The following is a 14,628-nucleotide window of genomic DNA, read 5'->3' as shown; positions in this document are numbered from 1 at the left end:
AGAAGCTAATCTAATCCTATGCTTTTGGACTAGTTTCTTAACTCGCACTTGTCCATTGTACGAGAAGCCTTGCCATAATAACCTGTTTTTTTTGTGGAACTTCAATGCATAACAAGGATAGAAGGCTTTTTTTTTTTGGCTTCTAAATTTGCTCTAATTTAAAAGAGTAGTTGATGCAATGTTATACGGTTTTAAGCGTTTGAATTGACTTTGTCTGGTCTCCCTATGTTGCTTATTGTAATTATCTTCATGTAATCATAGTCAATCCTTCCTGGTTTCCTCCCTCATGAAACTTCCCATTTGCAGCCCATACACTTTTCATTAAGCTTGGAGTCATCTGTAAGTTAATCTTTCATCCAATAATAATGTTCTAATATGTTCTTGGAGATTGAAGTGTGTTTCAATTTAAATGGAGGGGGGGATGGATTGAGTTTGACTTAATGACGATAACTCATACTTTTGTTGTCTGTCTCAAGCATTTCTTCAATCAGTATCCTTTGTCACCAGCTACAAATATGATCTTATTTGGCTTTCACTGCAACTGACTGTTATAACTGGGTGGACGGCATGCCATTATGTCCCCTGAATTTGCATCTCTGGAAATTATTTTAGTAGATTGATGCTGTTACTTATCCAGAAAATATGATCTTCTATGAAGTTGGAGCTCAAGAACTAGTGAAGATTATTGAAGCAGTGGTTCCAGGAAAGATTTTGATGATTGTTAAACTCCAAGCTAGTGGTAAACCTAGAAGTGTTCCAGAAAGTGTGTGAATACCTGCAAATGCTTAGTGCATCTTATGAAGAGCCACCCTTGGGCTTTGAGTTGTTAGAAGCTGTGGATGAAAGGGGGAGGAAGTCGTGAATTAGCGCTAGAGCTAATTCACGATTTCCCTCTTAGGGGTGTTTTGGTCTTTTGCTTTTTACCCCATTGTTAATCTTATTAATATTGAATGTTTTGGGGCAGTCTGTAATACGGCTGTGACTCCCAACTTGTTGCAGCACTTCTCTCTCCTCCTCCTCCTCCTCCTCTCTTCTCCTCTCTTTCTCTTTAATTTTATTACATGGTATCAGAGCAGGATCGATAGGGACTGGTTCACGCTTCCAGAGATCCATTGTTCTCTTTTGATCGAGGTTTTACAGTGTCTGAAGGTGTCTTCTACAAACCAATCAAGTTGTAGACTATTCAGTCTTTCGTTTGAAGGGGTGCAGCACCCTATGCTGTCTTTGGTTTTTGTTTAGAGACTAGTTCGTGATTATATGAAGAACTAGGTCTATTTTTTTTTGGATGATTTTGATGAGCTGTTGTGGGACGTGAAGGTTGAGGGAGTAATTGTTTGAAGTCAGCGATATTGGGAGTATTGACGATATTTTTTTATTATCATGATTTTGTGCTTTGAGTTGTGTTATACTTTGGGGGTGATTCTCGATTTTGTTTTAATTGGGATTATTTGGTGGATTGTTCTTTTGCTGTCTCTGCAATTTGAAAGTTATCTGAATTAGTAAGAATGGTTGAGACCAAGACTATGGTGACTGAGCTTTCGTCTTCTCATCGTATTACTAATCGAAAGTTAGAGGGAATATCAAATTTCCAGCAATGGAAGAAGGTGGTTCGATTGGCTTTGATTGGCCGTGATCAACAGGATCATTTGACAAAATCGAAACCTGTTCATGATACATCATGTGACACTGTCGATGCACGAATTTTGAGCCAGATGCTGAATTCAATGGAAAATCAGATTGCAGACTTGGTGACTCATATTGATACAGTTAAGGAATTATGGGAATATTTGAATATCATGTACTCTTGACTGGACAACCTGTCACGTATATATGATCTTTCCCAGGCTTTCTATAAAGTGGATCAAAAGAGTCTCAATATTACTCAATATATTGCTGACTTCAAACGTTTGTATGAGGAGCTGAATTTGGTCCTTCCTATTTCATTGGATGTGCAAGCGATGCAAAACCAGCGTGAACAGCTTGTTGTTATGCTATTTTTGGGTGGACTTTGTAAGGAATTTGAGTCGGTGAGGTCTCAAATTCTTGGTGGAGATAAGGTCACCACTCTTTCAGAAACTTTTTCTCGAGTTTTACGTGCTTCCCGTGAAAGTAGCCAAGAACCCACCCATGCTGAAAATTCTGCTCTTGCTTCTTTTCCACCAAACCGTGGCTCTAATAGTGGGACAGGTAATAGTGGTGGTGGTCGTAGTCGTGGGACTAGCACTAGTAAAGCTCCTACTTCTGGTGCTTCAGAGACTTCAGGACAGGTGAGGACTTGTCATCATTGTGGTAAGCTCGGCCATATTCAACACTTTTGCTGGACACTACATGGTAAACCACCTCAATTTGCCAACTCGGCTAGTAGTGATTCAGGTATTCCTTCTCCTTGCAAGCCTGAGGGTAAGACTCTGACGAAGTCCGATGAAGATTATGAGCGCTTTACTGATAACGTGTAGCCAGCCACATGTACACGGTTTTGTAACCACCTCAACCCTATCCTCACTTGTAGTGTTCAGTTCCAATCTCAACTCTATCGGTTTCACCTATGTACCCCACTAGGACTCTGATATGAGTTTAGGACTTTGTTATTGTAACTTATCTGGACTCTCTTAGTGTAACCATCTTTGTACCTTATCTCCTTCTATTTAAACAATGGAATACAAAGGACGAATCACGGTTGAACACCATTTACACTTGTAAACTTTTATTTACCCAGTTTCGGAGTTCCCTGTCATCTCAGTTCTCTGCTGCTACTCTTGTTCAGACAGGTAATGCTACTGCATGCCTTTCATCCATTTCTCGCCCCTGGATCATTGATTCAGATGCTTCGGATCATATGACTGGGGTTTCAGGTATTTTTTTCTTCATTTCGTGAGTCTTCTTCAAATGTTGTGTTAATTGATGGGTCTTTAGCTCAGGTTGGGGGTACAAGCACTGTGCATGCTACCTCGTCTTTGTCATTATCCTCTGTTTCTTATTTGCTTAAGTTTCCATTTAATTTTTTGTTTGTTCACAAATTCACCAAAGCTCATAATTGTTCTGTTACTTTTTTCCTTGGTTATTGTGTATTTCAGGATCTCAAGTCGAAGAAGACGATTGGTAGATGCCGTGAATCTAGGGGGCTGTATCTACTTGAAGACACGGCAGCGGTGGCATGTTCGAGTGTGGCGCTTTCTCATCAGATTCATTGTCGTTTGGGTCATCCTTTCTTGGAGAGTTTGAAAATTTTAGATAGTCGTTTCAAATCTTTGTCTAGTCTTAATTGTAGGTCGTGTCAGTTTGGGAAACTTCACCGTGTATGTTATCCCCTAGAGTCAAGAACTGGGCTGCCCACCTTTTTCTTTACTTCATGCTGATGTATGGGGCCCTTGTCCGGTTGTTTCTCAGTTGGGCTTTCGTTACTTTGTTACATTTGTTGATGATTACTCCAGAGTTACCTGGATTTATTTAATGAAGAATCGTTCTGAGTTATTTTCCATTTTTTGTGCTTTTGTTCTTGAAATTCAAAATCAATTTAATACTTCATTGGAAGTTCTTCGGAGTGATAATGCTAAAGAATACTTTTCTGCTCCTTTTATTACATTTATGTTTCAGCATGGCATCATTCATCAGTCCTCTTGTACAGACACACCTCAACAAAATGGTGTGGCCGATAGGAAAAATAGACATTTAATGGAAGTCACTCATCTCTTTTGTTTGAGATGAAAGTGGCTAAAATTTTTTGGGCTGATGTAGTTTTGACCGCATGTTATCTTATTAACCGTCTGCCATCTTCAGTTTTGTGTGGGGGTATTCCATATTCTTTGTTGTTTCCTTCTCAACCTTTGTTTGCTTTGCCCCTTCGTGTAATTGGGGGTGTTTGTTTTATTAGGGATCATCGTCCTAGTCGCTCTAAGTTGGATCCTAGGGCTCTTAAATGTCTTTTTGTGGGGTATTCTAAAACTCAAAAGGGTTATTGTTGCTATTCTTTTGATTTAAAGAAATACTTTGTTACAACTAATGTCAAATTCTTTGAATCCACTCCGTTTGTTGAGTCTTCGCTGCCTTCTTTAGATTTGGATTGGACGATGATCTGCCCGTCTATGTTGTCGAGTATTCTTCTCCTTTGCAGGATCCTTTGCCAGCAGCTCCACCTCCTACTAAGCCATCTATTGTGTTCCACCGTCGTTCATCCGACCAGCCAACACCTCACCTTCCAGCTTATGACAAATATAGCACTCGGTTAGCTACCTCTACCTCGTCTTCTTCGCCTCCCATTCCTGTTATTTCTGATTTAGATGTCCCTATTGCTTGTCGTAAGGGTGTTCGGAGTTGTACCCAACATCCTATCTCTAACTTTGTGTCCCATAGATTTGTCCTCTACTTTTGTTGCTTGTTTGTCTACTCTTGAATGTCATCCTATTCCTAAGTCTGTTGCAGAAGCCTTGTCTGACGTTGGGTGGAAGGCTGCTTTGACTGAGGAATTATCTGCGCTGAAGGACAATCAGACATGGGACCTTTTTCTTTATCCTCTGGTAAGTCTGCCATTGGCTGTCGGTGGATATTTGTGGTGAAAGTTAATCCTGATGGGTCTGTGGCTCGGTTGAAGGCCCGTCTTGTTGCTAAGGGATATGCCTAGGTCTATGGTATCGACTACCTGGATACCTTTTCTCCTGTTGCGAAACTTGCTTCTGTTCGCATTTTCATTTCTTTGGTTGCTACACACCATTGGCCTTTGTTTCAGTTGGACATCAAGAATGCTTTCTTGCATGATAATCTCCATGAGGAGGTGTATATGGAGCAACCTCCTGGTTTTGTTGCTCAGGCGGAGTCTGGTAAGGTGTGTAGGCTGAAGAATTATTGTATGGGCTGAAACAGTCGCCAAGGGCGTGGTTTGGCCGATTTGTAGATGTTGTGTTGGAGTTTGGACTGACTCGGTCTGAGAGTGATCATTTGGTGTTTTTCCGGCATTCTGATGCAGGGAGGATATTTTTGGTAGTTTATGTAGATGACATTGTTATCACAGGAGATGATTCTTCAGGTATTGAGAGCTTGAAGACACATTTGGGACAGCAATTTCAGACTAAGTACCTGGGACGTCTGAAATATTTCTTGGGTATTGAGGTAGCTCAATCACGGAAAGGGATTTCGCTCTCACAGCGGAAGGATGTTCTTGACTTGCTTTCAGAGACAGGGTTATTGGGATCTAAACCTTTGGATACTCCTATGGATCCTAATTTGAAACTGATGGCAGATGATGGTGATATCCTTGATGATCCAGAGAAGTATCGAAGGCATCTAGGGAAACTCAACTATTTGACTGTGACTAGACCTGACATCTCCTTTCCTGTCAGTGTTCTGAGTTAGTTTATGTCCTCTCCTCGGACGTCTCATTGGGATGCAGTTATAAGGGTTTTGCGCTATATCAAGAAAGCTCCAGGGCTTGGTCTTCTATATACTGATCACGATCATGGGAGGATTGAAGGTTTTATTGATGCTGGCTGGGCAGGGTCTCCAGTTGATCGAAGATCTACTTCAGGTTATTGTGTGTTTGTTGGAGAAAATCTTGTTTCATGTAAGAGCAAAAAACAGACCATTGTAGCTCGGTCCAGTGCAGAGTCGGAGTATCTTGCTATGGCACATGGCACTTGTGAGCTGATGTGGATTAAACGGTTGATGACAGAGCTTGGGTTTGGTGATGATTCTCCTGTGTTATTATGGTGTGATAATCAGGCTGCCATTCATATTTCTACTAATCTTGTGTTTCATGAGAGAACGAAACACATTGAGATTGACTGTCATTTTGTTCGTGAAAAGCTGCAACAAGGGTTTATTTCTCCTCGTCATGTTCGAACTGGGGAGCAACTTGCTGATTTGTTTACAAAGTCTTTGGGGAGTGTAAGAGTAGATTATATTTGTAACAAACTGGGCATGATTAACGTATATGCTCCAGCTTGAGGAGGAGTGTTAGAAGTTGTCGATGAAAGGGGGAGGAAGTTGTGAATTAGCGCTAGAGCTAATTCACAATTTCCCTCTTAGGGTTGTTTTGTTCTTTTGCTTTTTACCATATTGTTAATCTTATTAATATTGAATGTTTTGGAGCAGTTTGTAATAAGGCTGTGGCTCCCAACTTGCTGCAACACTTCTTCTTCTCCTCTCTTTCTCCTTCTTTCTCTTTAATTTTATTACAAGTTCATGGGTACAGGCTTGGCATGTTGAATTTTTGCCCATTATTGGGTTTGAATGTTGACTGGCTCATGCCATTGCCCTTGCAGCTCATTGTGGCCTCTTTCTTTTCTTGACTTTTATTTTAGTTCTATGCCAGAGGAAAACTGCTAAGACATCCTAAAAATCCACATAGATGTTTTTTTTAAAAGTAGTCTTCACGGGGTGCCCTGTGACATCATGGCTAATCTAGAACCCCAATGGAACAACATAATTAACCTAGGAAACCAGTGTTTTTGCCTTGCAAATGAGATAAATCATCAAACAACAGCAGATGCCAGCATTTTTTTTTTGGAGGGGGCGGTTAGAGAAGGGTTGGGGCAGTAATGTAGTCCTAGATTGGTAGAGGACCAGCTAGGAGCCAATCAACCAGGATCGGTTATGAACAGGTGAATCGGCTAGGTCGAAAAAGGGTTTTTTTTTGGGGTGAAATTAGGGTTATAATTTGATGTATGGGTTATGTCAAGTTGAGGTAGGGGAGTCTATCAATGAAGGTCGTGAGATGTTTTGATGGATGGAATTATGTAAATTTGAATGGGCAGCAACTTAAGTTTAGGGTTTCGGGTTTTGGAAAAGAGGAAAAGAGGGGAATCTAGGGTTTAGGATGGGGATTTGGGGCTAGAGTTTGGAGCTTCAAACTTACTTTGGAGATGATGACCATGGAAATGAAACACCAAAGTACTTGATATCATGTTGCTTGACTGTAGAACAGTAATGGAGAAAACAAAGTAACCAAAATGAACCACCCAGGCTTCCCACTGCAAGGTGTCAATTGGATCAAACACCGATTCCTTCGACGTACCATCTGGGCTTCCCACCGCAAGGTGTCGATCGGATCAAACACCGATCCTACCAGCCTTGATCAAACACAAAACAAAAATCTTTAATGGAGAAGAGGAGAAGAGCAGCAAAAAAAAACTTTTCATTAACTAAAATTCGTGTCCAATACTTGCCCCCCTTACAACCTTATATAAAAGACTCAAAAATAGACTCCTAAACTAAAAAGGAAAGGCCTAACCCAATCCTTAACCTATTAGGTAACCTAAAATGACTAGGAAACTGAGATATTGAAGGAAATAGATTCAAAACATGGCTGGACTTAAAGAGTCCTAATCCAGCCCAACATAAATAACAATTAAATAGTTACATGATCATTTAAGTGATCACAGGACCACTAATTACATAAAAATAAAACTAAGGAATACCGTATGCGACCTAATTACCCATATTCTAGGCCTATAAAAGTGGCCTATTCCATAGAAAACCCATGGGATCAAAGGCCCAACATGTATAGAACCCAACCCTAGACTTATTCCTACTAAAACAAGCCTATTTTGGTGATGAATATATATTAGGGAGAGGTCTTTAAATGGCAAAAAGATAGCATTGAGCAAGTACGAGCAGACAACGTAAAGGTGCTTCCTCATGCTCATGAAGGGTGACACTGAGATGCTACCGTATATTGTTAACAAAACAAAAAATAGGAGAATGCTTGAATGATCGATTTGATCAAGAAGCCTTATATTTATAACATTAAAAATTACATCCTAATGACAAAAATACCCTTAGCATAGCCGACTTAACTAGGCAGTACATAAAACATATAATAGAACCCCAAAAGACCAGAATACCCCCACGGTATTCTGGTTTTTACATTATTCAACACTCCCGCTCAAGTTGGAGCAAAAATGTCAATCATGCCCAACTTGACTAAATTAGGATGAAACATCTTCCCAGGCAGTCCCTTGGTGAATATATCAGTAAGCTGATCAGTAGACTTCACAAAAGGAACACAAATCAGCCCTTCTTCTAATTTTTCCTTGATGAAATGCCTAGTTACTTCAAAATGCTTGGTACGATCATGCTGTACCGGATTATGTGCAATGCTGATTGCAGCCTTGTTGTCACAGTACAACATCATATGGAGACGAATAGGAACACCAAGGTCTTGTAGCAAACCCTTCAGCCATAGCACTCACAAATGCCTTGTGCCATAGCATGAAATTCTGCTTCAGCACTAGAACGAGCCACCACATTTTGCTTCTTGCTAGGCCAAGTGACAAGATTGCCACCTACAAAAGAACAATACCCAGAGATAGACTTGCGATCCGGAGAACCAGCCCAATCAGCATCAGTGTATGCTTCTATCCGTAGGTGATCATGAGGAGACATGAGAATGGCTTTCCCTAGAGATGACTTCAAGTAGTCAAGAATACGAAGAACCGCCTCCATATGGGAAGAGTGGGGGTCATGCATAAGCTGACTCACAGTACTCACAGCAACAACAATGTTAGGACGTGTGTGTGAGAGATAAATCAACTTCCCCACTAGTCTTTGGTACCGACTTTTATCAACAGGTTCACCCTCCTTTTCCTTGAGACGAACATTAGCATCCATAGGAGTATCTAAAGGGTGACATCCTAACAAACCAATTTCAGCTAATAAATCTAGGACATACTTCCTTTGGGAGAGACAGATGCCCTTAGAAGATCTGGCAACTTCAATCCCAAGAAAGTACCTTAGCTTTCCTAGATCTTTAATCTCAAACTCCTGTCCAAGAAAGGTCTTCAAACGGCTGATCTCATCACCATCATTGCCAGTGACTACAATATCATCAATTTAGACTATGAGAACAGTAAGTTTTTTACCAACCCTCTTTATAAAAAGATTGTGATCTGCATTACTCTGCTTGTAGCCCACAAAAATCATGGCCTTGTGAAACTGGCCAAACCATGCTCTAGATGACTGCTTCAGCCCATAAAATGCACGCTTCATTTTACGCAATTTGCTTTGGTTTTTGTCACAAGAGAACTTTGGTGGAATATCCATATATACCTCCTCATCAAGTTCTCCATTGAGAAAAGCATTCTTCACATTTAGCTGTTGTAAATCCCATCCAAGATTGACTGCACAAGATAACAAAAGTCGTACAATATTCAGCTTTGCAACAGGGGCAAAGGTCTCCTGGTAATCAATCCCGTATGTCTGAGTGAACCCTTTTGCCACGAGTCGCGGCTTATATCTATCCACAGTGCCATCCACCTTCTGTTTCAGTACAAACACCCACTTGCATCCAACAGTCCTTTTCCCTGGTGGAAGAACCACAAGCTCTCATGTGTCATTTTTCTTCAAGGCTTCAATTTCATCCATCATTGCTGTCTTCCACTTTCCATTTGATAGGGCTTCCTGCCAATTTTGAGGAATACGATCAGAAGAAAGAGAGGAAACAAAAGCACGAAAAGATGGAGAAAGGGAATCATAAGAAACAACATGAGATATAGGGTGTCGAGTGCAAGCTTTAACACCTTTGCGAGTAGCAATAGGTAGATCAAGAGAAGAAGTATTACTAGGTGGAGAAGTAGGTTCTGGATCCGGAGTTGGCAATTGGATGGGTACCTATGTTGTAGTGGATTGAAGCTGCTTATGTTTGGTTCTGGCATAAGTCTTCAAGTTAGATTCATAAATCCTCCGCTGAAATTCCCCAATGGTTTTCTGGATTGGAGTGATCTCCCCCTTAGTAGGAACATCCCCCCTTGTAGAAGAGGGAGGAACAGGAGCAGGAACTTCCCCTTGTATAGGAACATCTCCCCCTGAAGAAGAGGGAGGAACAAGAGTAGGAACAGGGGTCATCATGCACATACCTAAGTGGGGTATCTAAGGTCAACATATCTTCACTAGAACTCTCCCCCTAAAGAGGTGGGGATGAATAATAGCAGAGATTCTCATAAAAGACAACATCCATATTGACCATGGTACGTCGTGCAGGGGGATAATAGCACTTATACCCCCTTTGGGTGGCAGAGTATCCTAAGAAAATGCAGCGGAGACCATGAGGCTCAAGTATACTAAGGGATCTTGTATCCCTAGCATAATAAACACAGCCAAATACCCTAGGGGGAACAATAAAAGAAGTAGAGCCATGTAGGAGCTCAACCGGGGACTTGGAGCCAAGAATTCACGAAGGCAGTCTATTAATTAAATAGGCTGCAGTGAGGACAGCATCTCCCCAATAAAAAGAGGGAACATTTCGAGCAAACGTAAGTGCTCTAGCCACCTCTAAGAGATGGTGATTTTTTTTCTCAGCCACAACACTCTGGGCTAGAGTATTAACACATCTGGTTTGATGTAGAATCCCATAGGCAGCACGGTATTTTTGGAACTGACCTTCCATATACTCTATCTCATTTTCACTTCTCAAGACTTTGAGAGTGGTGTTAAATTAGATCTGAATCATTTTGTGGAAATGCTGAAAACAAGGACAAAATCTCATTTTTTGTGTGCATTAGGTTGACCCAAGTGGATCTAGAATAACAGTCAATGAATGTAACAAACCATCGATGACCAGAAAGAGACACTTTGTGACTAGGACCCCACACATTAGTATGAACCAATTGAAATAGAGAAGAGCATCTTTTATTAGAAATAGGATAGTTTGAACGTGTCTGTTTGGCCAAGACACAAGCCTCACAAAAAAATTCTTCCGTATGACAACTCTTAACCAAAGCTGGAAATCCTCTGCTGATTTACATCTCTCTTCTTTTTTAAAACGCTTTATATTTCGCCGAGGCGTCTTGGTATACGTCTTTGCGAAACAGACTTCCTTCTTCCTCCTCCTCCTAACTCTTCCCGTTTCAATCAACAATTCAAACACATACACAAAAATGAGAGAGTGCATCTCCAGCCACATTGGTTAAGCCGGGATCCAGGTCGGGAATTCCTGCTGGGAGCTTTACTGTCTTGAGCATGGCATCCAGCCTGATGGACAAATGTCGGGCGACAAAACCGTGGGCGGAGGGGATGATGCCTTCAACACCTTCTTCAGCGAAACAGGGGGAGGCCACCATGCTCCTCGCGCAGTTTTCTTGGATCTGGAGCGTACTGTGATCGATGAAGTTCAGACTGGTACCTACCGCCAACTATTTCACCCTGAGCAACTCATCAGCTACAAAGAAGACGCAGACAACAACTTTGCTAGGGGCCACTACACAATTGGCAAGGAGATTGTCGATCTTTGCTTGGATCGCATCAGGAAGCTGGCAGACAACTGCACTGGCCTCCAAGGTTTCCTGGTTTTCCATGCCGTCGGTGGTGGGACCAGCTCTGGTCTTGGTTCTCTCCTCCTGGAAAGGCTCTCGGTGGATTACGGAAAGAAATCAAAGCTTGGCTTCACCGTTTACCCTTCTCCTCAGGTTTCAACCTCTGTCGTTGTGCCCTACAACAGCGTCTTGTCAACTCATTCTCTCCTGGAACACATGGACGTTGCAGTGCTTCTTGACAATGAGGCTATCTATGACATTTGTCGCAAGTCACTAGACATCGAGAGACCAACCTATACCAATCTCAACAGGCTGGTATCTCAGGTTATTTCCTCGCTTACAGCCTCTCTCCGCTTTGATGGTGCTCTCAATGTAGATGTCACAGAGTTCCAGACTAACTTGGTGCCATATCCACGTATCCATTTCATGCTTTCTTCATATGCCCCAGTGATATCGAGTAGAGAAGGCATATCATGAGCAGCTTTCTGTTGCTGAGATCACCAATAGTGCATTTGAGCCATCATCCATGATGGTAAAGTGTGACCCTCGCCATGGCAAATACATGGCCTGCTGTTTGATGTACAGAGGTGATGTGGTGCCAAAGGATGTGAATGCGGCAGTTGCTACAATCAAGACAAAGAGGACCATCCAGTTTGTGGACTGGTGCCCTACAGGATTCAAGTGTGGAATCAATTACCAGCCTCCAATAGTTGTCCCTGGCGGAGACTTGGCCAAGGTTCAAAGGGCAGTTTGTATGATTTCAAACTCTACTAGTGTTGCGGAGGTTTTGTCAAGGATTGATCATAAGTTTGACCTGATGTATGCCAAGCGTGCTTTTGTACACTGGTATGTTGGTGAGGGGATGGAGGAAGGAGAGTTCTCAGAAGCTCGGGAGGATCTAGCTGCTCTTGAGAAAGACTATGAAGAGGTTGGTGCAGAGTCTGCAGAAGGGGAGGAAGATGAAGGTGACGAGTATTAGATGCCATAGTACTGACCATTAAATAATGATAGATGGTTGTTTTTGTTTCAATCTTGAACACCAATGGACTCATTGGTCTACAATTGTGGGAATTAGCCATCCAGTTTATGTAGGCTAATTCTTTAGGTTACTTTCTGTTTTGGTTTTTCCAGAGTAGTAGTATGTTTCATCCTTTAAAAGAATACTTAAAAAAAAAAAAAAACCCTAAGCTGGAAATAAATGGGATAAAGTGCCTAAAGGGGGGGTGTCCTCATCTAGAATGTCATTGGTGTAGTTTAGAGGAGAAAGAAGGCTGACATAACTTAGAAGGTAATGCTCTTGGAGGAATATGTCCATCATCAAGCAGGTACAATCCACCATGCACTTTACCCGATCCAATTGTCTTCCCCGAATCCAGTTCCTAAAAAACACAATGAGTTGGAAAAAAAGTCCCTTTGCAATTCAGATCTGTTGTAAGACTACTAATAGAGAGAAGATTAGTAGTGAAATTGGGGATATGCAAAACAGAAGACAAGGTAAGAGAAGGTGAGCAACGAATGGACCCTTTTCCAGAAACGGATGAGAGGGAGCCATCAACCACGTTCACTTTATCCTTGCCAGAAGTAGGGGAATAGGTATGAAAAAAGCTAGAGGAACCTGTCTTATGGTCAGTGGCACCGGAGTCTATGATCCATGGAGTGAAGACAACCGATGCACAATGACCAGCAAAGAAAATACCTAAATGGGCAAAGTGGGAACTTGATGGAGTAGAGTAACTGACAGGAAGAGATGTAGTAGAGGCAACGAAAGTTTGTAACATACGCCTGAAAGCCTATAATTCCTCCTGGGAGAGACCATTTTCAGCAGTAGGGGCTGGAGCTACACTTTCAGTGTGATTAGCGTTGTTTTTAGTTTTAGCACAACCACGTTTGGCTTCAAAATCAGTAGGCTTCCCATGTAATTTCCAGCAAGTAGCCTTAGTGTGATAAGGTTTATTGCAGTGTTCACATTTAACAGGTTCCTTGGTGGAAGTAGTAGCAGTAAGAGAAGCATCAATAGGAGGAGCAGGGCTGGAACCAGCCTGTACGGCAGACCTATCAACAGGAGACTGATGAAGCATGGTAGCTCTACGAGTTTCCTCTGTATGAGCCAAGGCAAAGGACTGCTCCAGGGTAGGGAAGGGAACCCTACTAAGTACTTGCTGACGAATAGGATCATACTCAATGTTCAGACCTGCTAGAAAATCATAGACCCGAATTTTGTCCACATGCCTTTTATAGGCTGCAATATCTGTAGGAGTGGTAGGCTGAAAAGCAGAGTAGTGATCCAGTGGCTGCCATAGACCTTTGAGGGCAGCATAGTATTTAGAAACAGGTAACTCCTTTTGTGTGGTGTCATGAATTTTCTTGCGAATTTCATACACCTGAGCATCATTCCCGACCTGCACATAGGTCTCCTTGGCAGCACTCCATATGTGATGGGAAGTGTCCAATAAAAGATAATTGCTGGAAAGGTCAGGCTGCATAGAGTGTATCAAATATGCCATAACCATAGCATCATTGGACGGCCATCGGTCCTGAAGAGGACCAGGTTCAGAGGGTGCAGCAGAAGTGCCAAGGATTTGCCCGGTAAGGCCACGACCAGCAATAGTTAAGTAAGTGGAACGGGACCAGATCAGAAAATTTGTCCCATCAAGCTTAATAGCTGAAGCATAAGGAAGATATTCAGGCTTATTCTGTCCATCAAGACCTGAAGTAGCAGATGTAATATCAGATCCTTCCATACTGATTTGAGAGCAGCCTAATGTCAAGGTGTCGATGCAACAGCCAAGGACCAAAAAAACCAGAAAAACCTGAGGTCGATATAGGAGAAATCGATCCAAGGATGTGAGAGTCTTGAAGTCTGGAAAATCTTCAATATAAAAGGACACCAGCAGTGTCGAGTGGACCTTGAAGTAGTATGAATAAGATCTCCAAAGATCAGCCAAAGCAAACAAAAGAAAACCCAAAATCGATAAGAGTCAGGGTTTTGCAAAACCCTGAAGAGAGATCAATAATGGGTATGGACTTCAATTGATGTGAAACACTTGTGATAGTTGCTGTCAAATACTGCTAAGATGGATCTCCAATAGGGAAAATCAGCTTCCAAGACAAAAAAAAAAAAGCTCGATCTTCAAGAAGGGGATAACTCCAAAAAATCGCAGATACACAGGACAGCAGCTATTGACCTGGATATGTGATTAAACCATCTGTTGAAGAAGTTGGATTGAGCGCAGCATCTAGATCGTATGATCACCTCATTAGTGCTGTCCTAGTGAATGAAGAGAACCAGGAAAAGAGAAGAGAGAAAGAGACGATCTAGTGGGAGAGGGTGGAAGAGAAAAACGATGGAGGGGATGGGGTTTTGAAAACCTAGATCAGAGAAATTGGC

The 14,628-nt window shown here is 41.9% G+C and overlaps 1 protein-coding gene and 1 pseudogene across 4 annotated transcripts in view; both read left to right on the top strand.

Moving 5' to 3' along the window:
• The window catches only part of LOC122641103 (katanin p80 WD40 repeat-containing subunit B1 homolog KTN80.2), a 48,808-nt gene that overhangs the window by 18,562 nt on the left and 15,618 nt on the right, over positions 1-14,628 (top strand). The gene's annotated exons all lie outside the window — the stretch shown is intronic.
• On the top strand, positions 10,866-12,386 carry LOC122641104 (annotated as a pseudogene).

Source organism: Telopea speciosissima, chromosome 9 (assembly GCF_018873765.1).
Source record: "Telopea speciosissima isolate NSW1024214 ecotype Mountain lineage chromosome 9, Tspe_v1, whole genome shotgun sequence".
NCBI lineage: Eukaryota > Viridiplantae > Streptophyta > Magnoliopsida > Proteales > Proteaceae > Telopea > Telopea speciosissima.
This window is presented reverse-complemented; position numbering and strand designations above follow the sequence as displayed.